The 10,522-nt window shown below is 42.2% G+C and overlaps 1 pseudogene; it reads left to right on the top strand.

Annotated features, from left to right (window-relative positions):
• Positions 1 to 284: 284 nt before the first annotated feature.
• LOC123450219 lies at positions 285 to 825 on the top strand (annotated as a pseudogene).
• Positions 826 to 10,522: the final 9,697 nt, after the last annotated feature.

The raw sequence follows: 10,522 nt of genomic DNA, 5'->3' as shown, positions 1-10,522 counted from the left end.
CGGCCATGTCTGTGACCACCCTCTCCTTCACCATCCTGTGACCATGCTCGTGGCTGCAAAATACCCAAGCAAAATCCGAGAATCCATGGGCGTAGAGAAGACGAGAGAATTCAGTTCTTTCACGCCAAGGCAAGTAACCGGCCGACCGCCCGCCGCCCGCCATCACCAATTCACCACCGTCCTCCCCACGGTACTCCGATTCCAAGTTCCATATCCGCCCCTGCATGGCGTGAATCGCTATCCCTCCACGCCTCGCTTAGTGAGCTCTTTCTTACCGTACATACATGCCGATGAGCTCCTCGCCGGCGGTCGCAGTCGCATCTGCGGCCGTAGTAGCGCTGGCTGTCGCTAACCGCGTGCTCTATAAGCTCTTGCTGGTGCCCCTCAAGTCCTACCCCTTCTTCCTCGCCTAGCTCACCATGTTCGGGTAAGCCTTTTTTGTACGGTCGAGGTGTTCGACGAAATGCGCACCAGTTTTTGGGCTCTTACTTCTTGTATATGCGGTTTGAACGTTGCAGGTACGTCGCCGTGCACTTTTCAATACTCTATGCGAGGTACCGCGCGGGGGTGGTGACGCGGGAAATGCTGGCACTCCCAAAGATCCGGTTCGCTGTCATCGGGTTGCTGGAGGCTCTTGGGCTCGCCGCTGGAATGTCTGCGGGGGGTATATTTCTTCTTTTGGTCATCGGATGCTCTTAGTGTGATGCATGCATATGCAATTCATACTGTGTCTTTCTTGTAAATATTTGTGCTAATTGATTGTTTTTCGTGGAACTTCCAGCTATGCTGCCCGGCCCTGCTATTTCTATACTGTCTCACGTATGAGGTTTTGTTGATTTTCAGCTGTGTCATATTCTTTGATAGTGTTTCCACATACTTCCTGCATCATTCTCTAGACAAAAACATATTACCTGCATGCCCTTTTGTCTCTGCCATCATTAATGGTTCCAGATATTTCCTTTTGTACTAGGTAATTGCATGTGCATTGCAACAGGGGCATACATATTCTAATGCTTCAGCATCAGTCACTTACATATATATTTAGAATCATCATGCACATAGATGGTATTGTGAAAAAGAATTTATACCATTCTTCTTGTTCTTCTTCTTTTCTCCACCTCCCTATACCACTCAGCCACCCTGAGTGGTGCATCTGATTCGCAATCAATGTTGATGCAAACATGTAGCCAAGGGGCAAACATGCAAGTGCCAAGAAAAACAACTGATCTTGTAGCATTTACAGTGTACTTCGTACAAACTACCAACAATATCACATCATATGCTTCAAATATCTAAAAAACAAAGAGAAAGAAATTAAAAAATGCAACAACAGCATCAAATCTTGCTGAAATACTCCACTAAGAGGTATTACATTCCCTCAAACAAATTGCAGTAATGTAGGTCAACTTATGCTCATGATTAGGTAACGATTACCGCTCCATCTGTTATTGCCTCATAAACATTACAAGCATAAAAACCAGCAGTCTTCTCCCCATCATCTGACCATTGAGCAAGCCTGCATTCTTATATCACTGAAAAAATTCTAAATCAAGCGATGATATGTGAACATAATATGGTCACCACCATTGAAGATTATGTTTTTTTCTTCCGTGCCAATGCACGGATCATTTTGCTAGTAAAGACTAACGAGCCCACGCCTTGAACTAGTACTACTACAGAACTGCACCCATCATTAAAAAACGAAAGCTCCCATTATTATAATACAGGTTGAGAGATAATCAGTTGATAAATAAATTTGCATTTTCAGTAACTTTCATCCATGGACGGAACTTTGGTGAGGAAAAAGTCATCAACTAGTGAACAATTATACGAACCAAACTCTATAAATATATGTGTTGAACAATTAAAACGAAATGGAAAAAATTTGTCCGGTGGCGCGTAGGCCGGTCCGGTCCGACACGGCCGGCCACGCTAGCTCGCGACCTGCAAATTACTACTACTACTCACCACCGCTATAGGGAAAAACTCCATTTTATACCTATGCATAACCTGTTGCTAATCGTTTTCATCTCTCGATGGGAAAATCACTAACACAGACACACATCTATTCATTGATTCGCTGGGCCTAAATATATGGGCACGCGCAGTCATAGCCCGGGCTCGCTCCGTATACGTACGATGTACATGCCCTTTCACTGCTGCGCAAATCCAGATCATAAAAAGAAAATAATATATGGAAATGGTAAAAAATCACAAAAAGAAAAGAATAAATGTAAATAGAAACAGAAAAAAGAAAACAATAAAAATATAAATAAACAGTAAAAAGAAAGAATAAATCATAAAAAGAAAAGAATAAATATAAATAGAAGCAGAAAAGAAAAATTAAAATAAAAGAAAAAAACAAGAAAAGAAAAACAAAAAAGGTAAATTTAAAGGAAAGGAAAAAAGAACCAAAAAAACAAAAAGCAAAAATAAAAATGGAAGGAAAAAGAACAAAAAAGAAAAAGGGGAAATAAAAAATGAAACGAAAAAAGAATAAACAAAGAATAAAAAAAACGAACGAAAGAAACTAAATCAACAACATGCAACACGCGCTTTGGTGAACTAGGTCGGCCCAATCCTGGTCCTCATGTATGGTCGACAATCCCTGTTTGGAAAATGACCCGAAGGTTTGAATTAAACTCGAGTTGCATAGTTCAGTGTACAATCGACCGGAATTTTGAGTTGGGGCTTCATTTCGCCGAACCACCACCAATTCAGGGTTTAAAATGGTCTTTTTCCAATAATTTGATATCTGCCCAAACATGAGAAACTATAAATGTTGAGCAACCGGGAATTTTTGTCCAAAAGGACCCCTAGCCGAGTGTATTTGTCGAAAGGACCACCTCTAGATGAAATGAGCCGAAAAGACCCCCACCAATCGTGGCGGCACGCGCGCCACGCGGCGCATGTTACCTGCCGCCACCAGGCAAGGCGGCTGGGGCGTGCCGCCACGGCGCGAGGCGGTCGGCTTTCGTTTACGTTTCAGGCACGCCGCGACGGAACGGTGAGTACGCGGTGGGACATGCCGCCGCGGCAATAGGCGGCCAGGCGGGCCCTGCCGCCTCGGGAGGAGGCGACCGCTATTGTTGCTGCACTGATTTCCACTAACACTGTTGCTGACTGCACTTATTACCACCGGCGCTGATTCCCACGCTGAGACAGTCTCCACCGACGAAACAGTGGGAAATTTTCCCGCTCTCCACCAACGAAACAGTGCGAAACTTCTTCTTTATAAAGGAGTTGCGTCGCTGCCTCCTCTCTCACTCTCTTCTCGTGTCGTTGCTTCCTCTGTCACTATCTTCTCTTTCTCTTTCTCACTCTTTTCTCTTTCTCTCAAGAACTACTCCATATGAAGGTTTAAGTGGCGATTTAGGACGGTTTAAAGTTAGATTTTGAAGAGGTTGTAGTTGAAGAAAAGATAGATCAAGGTAAGTGTTTTCCATTTCTGTTGGTCATGTTTGCATGCATGATGTTTTTATTTTGTTTGATTAGTTTCTAAGTATTTATTTTCTTTTGTCTTAGGGAGTGTATTATCACTTTTGTGGAATGATTTTGTCGTGCGATATAAACTACTAAGTTGAAGATCAAGGTACGAGACTCTGTTCTATTTGTGTTCATGTGATACTAGGTCGACTATGTTCATATATTACCGGTGATTTGTTCGTGTTTGCATGCAACTGCTATTTAGAAAGCAGCCGAAAAAATATTTGTGTAACTAGCATTTTTGTTATACATGTAATAACTAGTATTAATACATGCAAGACGCATGTGTAATATTTTTGTTTATGTGATAATTTGTCAACCCTGTAGATATATGACTCCTGATTTGTATATGCATGCACTATGTATTTTAAAACTTTTGCTAGGAGTAAAAAAAATATGTGTGTAATATTTTTGTTCATATGATAATAGGTCGAATTCGCTGATATTATACTAGTGATATTTTGTATTCGGAAGGATATCCTTATTAAATCAGAGGTATGAATGACATATTGTAATTTATCTTATATTTATTTTGTAGATGTAGTGTCATGACAAAAGGTACAATAATAATTATTATGCGTAGATGTATAGTCGTCTATGAATATTTGTTAAATTGTTATATGTAAAAAAATAAGTAATGAATGTTATTACAATATAAATATAATAATATGATGGTACAATATAAATTATTATGTGTAGATATACAGTCGTCTGTGAATATTTGTTAGATTTTTATATGTAAAAAAGGATAAGTAGTGGATGTTATTACAATATAAATGTAATAATATGATGGTGCAATATAAATTATTATGCGTAGATGCACAATCGTATGTGAATATTTGTTAAATTGTTATATGTAAAAAAGGATAAGTAATGGATGTTATTACAATATAAATATAATAATATGATGGTACAACATAAATTATTATGCGTAGATGTACAGTCGCTTTGTGAATATTTGTTAAATTGTTATATGTAAGAAAAAGATAAGTAATGAATGTTATTACAATATAAATATAATAATATGATTTTTATTGGACTAACGATGTAAATATGGCTGCAAGTTAGATACTATGGAAAATTTGTTAGTGTTTTATGGGCACATCATACATGAGGGTCCTTCTGGTGTGGATGTGTCTAGGTGCGGGATGACTATGGTTGTAGTGAGAGACATGGATAATGTAGGGTATGCGGCAGTTAGAAGGTGCATCCGAGCGGTGTTTGGTTCAGTGATGAATGGAAAAAAATGACCATGGAGGCTTTCGTGGTTGAGGGAGGAAATCGTTGGGTTCTGCGACGGGCTACTGGTGAAAGAGCATGGCCGTCGTACATGAGGTTTGCAAGCAATCCCAATAACTCCATGTATGGACAGCCCATGGTTTTGTGGAGTTCATTTCTGCTAGTGATGTCGCCGAGTGCAGTAGCGGTGCCGGTGAGGCCGAGTTGGCCATAATTGTAGCCCCCGACGCCGGCCCATCGGAATCAAAGGGTGGCCAAGAAGTGCCATAACTGTAGCCCCCGACGTCGGTCCATCGGAATCAACAGGTGGCCAACAAGTGTATGACACTAGATATTGGTCTGCGGTCGTTGACATGAGCGAACATGTCGAGGGATTGTCGGAGGCGCTAGATGATGACGATGATGGTCATTCTTCTGCCTCTTTGGAATCAGATGATGATGAAGTTGTTCCTGCTAAGAAGACGGTCGCTGCACCAATCAACCCAGAGTTTTTACACGTTATGAGCATCACCAATGAATTTCACTCTGTTGCTGGCCTAGAAGCAGGAAGTCTGGCCGTTGGGTAGATTTTCCCAGATAAGAAATCTGCTAAACAAGCAATACATAGCTATGCAATTGCCATACACAGGCAACATAGAGTGAAGCAGTCTGATAAAAAGGAGTCGAAGCTCATATGCATCCATCGCGAAGCGTGTTGCCGCGGAAGAGTTATTGCTCGCCATAAGCCCGGGGTATGTCAGCCATGGCATGTCACAAAAATAGAGCAACATGGTTGTGAGCAAACCGGCACTCTTTCAGAGCACTGCAATGTAGCTGCAGAATATGTGTCACAGATCATGCAAACGACTGTGCAAGAAAGTCTTAATAATAGTATTAGGGCTTTGCGGGCAACTGCATCTGATCTGATTGGCTTCCTTGTCAGCTACAGCAAGGCTAGGCATGCAAAGGAAAAGATATTCCACATATTGTATGGAAGCTATGAGGGGGCGTACTTTTTTGCCCCGAGAATGCTGCATCAGATTTCAGTTGCTAACAGGGGGACTTAAGTTTTCCAGAAAGAGCGTCCAAATCCATTGAACCGGGACGAGCAAATCCTGGACCGCTTATTCTGGGCATTCGCCCAGACTATACAAGCATTCAAGCATTGTCGTCCGGTTGTATCAATTGATGGTACATTTCTCACTTGAAAGTACAAGGTCACACTCTTAGTGGCGATGGCACCTGATGCAAACAATCAACTTCTTCCTATTGCCTATGCACTAGTCGAGAGCGAAAACAAACATAGTTGGTTGTGGTTCCTCTGTTGCCTGAAGATGGGGGTCGTCAAAGATCGGGAAGGGGTTTGCATCATCTCTGATCGCAACACTGGACTACTAAGCACGCTCGAGATAATTAAGGATTCACAAGATCCAGATTGGGGGTGGCCGATCTGGAGACAAGGTGGTGCATGAGGCATTTGGCAGCTAATTTTTTATTCCAAATTCAAAAACAAAGATTAGTTCAAGTTATTCAAGAGGATGTGCATGCAGAAAACTGAAGCAAAAAATGAATGTTATCTGGACAGGTATCAATGGTGAGATCGAGCGCGCATCCCTCCCGGCGAGAGAAGACCGGAGGGGTCGTCGGACAGCAATAAATTTGAGCCAGTGGATCAGTGAGAATTGTCCCAATTTATACAAGTGGGCGCAGTCTCACGACAGTGGCGCTCGATACGTTATAATGACAAGCAACATGTCCGAGGTTTACAATGGTGTTCTTAAAGGGGTGAGGGCACTACCTATCACAGTACTAATTGATGAAACTTGGAACCGGACTGTGTCATACTTTGCAGACAGAGTCATCATCGCCAAGGCACTAGTTGATTTGAACAAGCCCTGGTCTGAGAAGATGCAAAGACATCTTGATGAGAAAGCAAAGAAGTCGCAAGGACATGGGTGCAGGAAGGTAGATGCACTTAGGAATAAATGAGAAGTTAGTGTGCGAGCAAAGTTTGTTAAGGGTCACCAGAGGGGAGCAAAAAAACAAGCTCTGACCCTTGGCACAACCTCGTGTGAGTGCACTTGCAACAAGCCCAAGCTTATGGGATACCCTTGCAGTCACGTATTGCGGCCAGCTGCAGATCAAAAATTAGTGTCGAACCATACGTATCACCGTTCTTCAACATGCAAAATTTATACAACACTTGGAACGGTGAGTTCTGGGCATGGGGCATTGATATGAACTACAAGCAATTGTGGCCAGAAGGGATCACATGGGTTTTAGATCCCGTATTGATGCGAACCACCAAGAGACGGCGTCAGTCTAGGCGTCACCGCAATGACATGCACCATAACCAGTTGGGAGAACCCAGGCGATGCCGCGTTTGTAGGTGCGCTGGTCACTTGCGTAGGGAGTGTCCGTATTGTAACAACAACATTGCATGATATGTAGTCATGATATGTATTTTAATTTAATCGTGATGTAATCTTCGGAATATTTAATTTCATTTCGTCGTGATGTAATCTTTGAAATATTTAATATCATTTCGTCATGATGTAATCTTCGGAATATTTAATATCATTTTGTCGTGATGTAATCTTCGGAATATTTAATATCATTACGTCGTGATGTAATCTTCGGAATATTTAATATTATTTAATCGTGATTGCAGGTTATGACTGAAATGCCCCAGCTTTTGCATGGGTATCACGACAACCACCACCGTTGCCACCTTTTCTTAAATCCAAATCATGAAAATCCTCCTCAGACCTTCAGGCTTCGAACCGTAAAGACGCCCTAGACAATACATAATCGTTTCCTTCAACACCTTGAGGCTTATGGACTCCTTCATTTTGCGAACCTCGCAGCTCGTCTAGGCAGTTTCACTGCCGACCCACCCCTTTTGACATCCCTCGTTGATCGATGGAGACCGAAGACCCACACCTTTCACTTTCGCTGTGGAGAGCTTGCACCTACGCTAAAAGATGTGCCAATGATCACAGCTTTACCAATTAGAGGTGTGCTAGTGGTACCTCCACGAGTTTCTCCTACTTGGCGAGCAGATGTCTCGGGCCGTCTTAGGCTCGATATGCCCATATCAGATCGTTCTGGTCTGCCTCGAGGTGTCCCACTCAGCTGGCTTCGTACTAACTTCAAAATTTTATCTAGCTATGTTGATCTTGAGACCATGAAGAGACACTTGTTTGCATATTTGTTGTGGCTATTTGGTGTGATGCTTCCGAATTCTCACAGGGAGGTAGTTTTGTCTGGTCTCATCTATTTTGCCGCAAAGATAGTGGACGAACCATTACCCCAAAATCCACCATATAGCTTTGGTTCTGCTATGCTCTCTCACACATACCGAGGGTTGTGTGATGCCAGTCAAAAAACTTCATTCACATCTAAAGCTCCATTACTTTGTGTCTCCTACGAGTTTCTACAGTTGTGGTCATGAGAATGCTTACTTGTAGGACGACCCCAAATACTAGAACCGACAACCCCGTACGACTATGGTGCGCGCGTTGTAACTATGTCGAGCCGGTGGATGCTTGGTCGGAAAAAATGATCTACTAAAATTGCGAAAAATTGTTACCCCATATACCATGATCAGTTTGAGCTTCTTAACGACTTACTAATCACATGGAACCCGTGGACTGAGGCACACATTGATATGGTATTTGGTTCGCAACACATCCGAGTGGAATGCGTGAGAGATAGTGCCTTCTGGATGACTCGCTGTAATTTACTCTATCTGTGGTTTGTGAAACCGTACAATCCTGACCATGTCATGAGACAGTTCGGTCTACATCAAGATATTCCACCACCGGTTCCAAGATGTATCGATGAAGAAACTCATAAGTAAGTAAGATGTGACCTGGCTAAATAGATATTCCATCCCCGGTCCATAAAATTTACGTTTTGTTATCAAAATTTCAGGATGAGCAATATGGGTAGATTTGGTGTCGATTGGAATGCACAAAACATTCAATGGATAAACCAGTGGAAGAATGAAGCTCTACAAAATATAGTGCCTCACCAAGGGTAATTTTACTCATGTTAATTTAATTATGTATATATAAAATACAGAAGGTGATGTAATTATTTATTTATACAGACCTTACGATGCAACTACGACAAAAGCGTACTACAATTGATATCGCATGAGCACGCGTACTAGACTAACGAGTGAACCACCTACGATGCCAACACATCCCACGCATATGGAACAGTTGCAGAGACGGATAGACACATCATCAGCTTACTATCGTGACTCCATGGTAAACATCAACATCTTGCTATTCAGGTCCATCATTTCATGAACAATTCAACCAACCAACAACATTTTTTTCAGATTGATATTTGCAACGAAGTAGAGGCAATCGCGAGGGAAGGAATGCGAGCCTGGGGAATTGGTACTAAAGGTGCGTCCTTCTTAAAAAGAATTGACGAATTCGTCACCACAAGGATTATGAGATGCGGTACAGAGAACGACGTTGCCACTGGAGCGTACAACATTTCGAAACGGAGGTCAGCTAGACCGAGTGCGGCGTCGTTGTCGTCCAGGCGGTGGGGAGAGGGTCCTAGTACTACACCGACAATTCCACGACATGACTCGTCTCTACCACTACAGGGGCAGACATCCGAGGTACATGTTCCAGATTTAGGTTCGATGCCCGAGCAGACCCATTTCGTGGACCAGGATGCATATACAACATATGGCGCACACACTCAAGGATCTTAGCCATATCTGCCCACGCGAGGGATCAGGATGCCCGAGGAGATTCGTTGGCCTGAGAATCGTTGGTCTGAGACAAGCGAGGCAGCACAAAGCTACAACAGCGGTCACGTATGTACGATTATAATAAGCAATTACAAGTGTACAACAATTTTTATGTGCAGGAAATTAATGATCCATCATCAGGTTACATAACTTTTATATACACACAATTTTTCTGTGCAGGAAATTAATGATCCATCATAGGGAGATGAAGAAACCCAGCGTGGCGTACACAAAGAAATACTCACAAAAACCCATGTTACTCAATGCACGCTCCCAGGAATGCTAAATGAGTTTTTCGGAGAGGACGTTATTGGTCCATATTATATCAATTCCGAGTCACAACCATTTACCTACAATTTTGAATCATCATCTCAATATGGATTTGAGACTCCACCACCAATGCATGAGTCGCAGACACAGAAACAGGAGGGACAGTACGGCCGTGGTCTTCGTGAACACAGACCCCCTGATCGCTTCTCACCCTCCGGTCGTCGAGAAAGGTCAGCTGGCCGTCGTCGCATAGGGTGATTCGTCTATCTATGTGTGCGAACTATTGTATCTCTTTATGTCAATTTTAAACTTACAAATGTACGTACAAGACATCTACGTAGTTTGATGAAATAAAAGTTCTCGATATATTTTAACGCATTTTTTCAATTGAAAGTTGATGGCATAAAATAATAAATTGAAAAATGCTTGCATAAAATAAGATACATAAAATAAGATACATAACATAAGATACATTAAGATGCAGAGTTCATACAAAAACTACATAAAGTCGTCGTCATCTTTCGACGATGCAGAGCTTTGGCCCTTCGACAAAGCGCTATTCTTGGCCTTCGTCGATGCTACGCTCTTGTCATTCGATGATGCAGCAATATTGACCTTGGTACTCGGCATGAACATATCATCTTCGTCCTCGCTATCGTCAATCCATAAAAAGGGATGTTTTACTCCATCTTCACCGCGTATGTGTTGGCCTTTCTTCTTCCATCTTTCATTCAACCGCAAAAGTTCTTTCCAAATCTCCTCATATGT

This window comes from Hordeum vulgare, chromosome 4H, assembly GCF_904849725.1.
Source record: "Hordeum vulgare subsp. vulgare chromosome 4H, MorexV3_pseudomolecules_assembly, whole genome shotgun sequence".
NCBI classification, from domain to species: Eukaryota; Viridiplantae; Streptophyta; class Magnoliopsida; order Poales; family Poaceae; genus Hordeum; species Hordeum vulgare.
The sequence above is the reverse complement of the archived record's forward strand: the minus strand, read 5'-3'. Positions and strand labels throughout refer to the sequence as shown.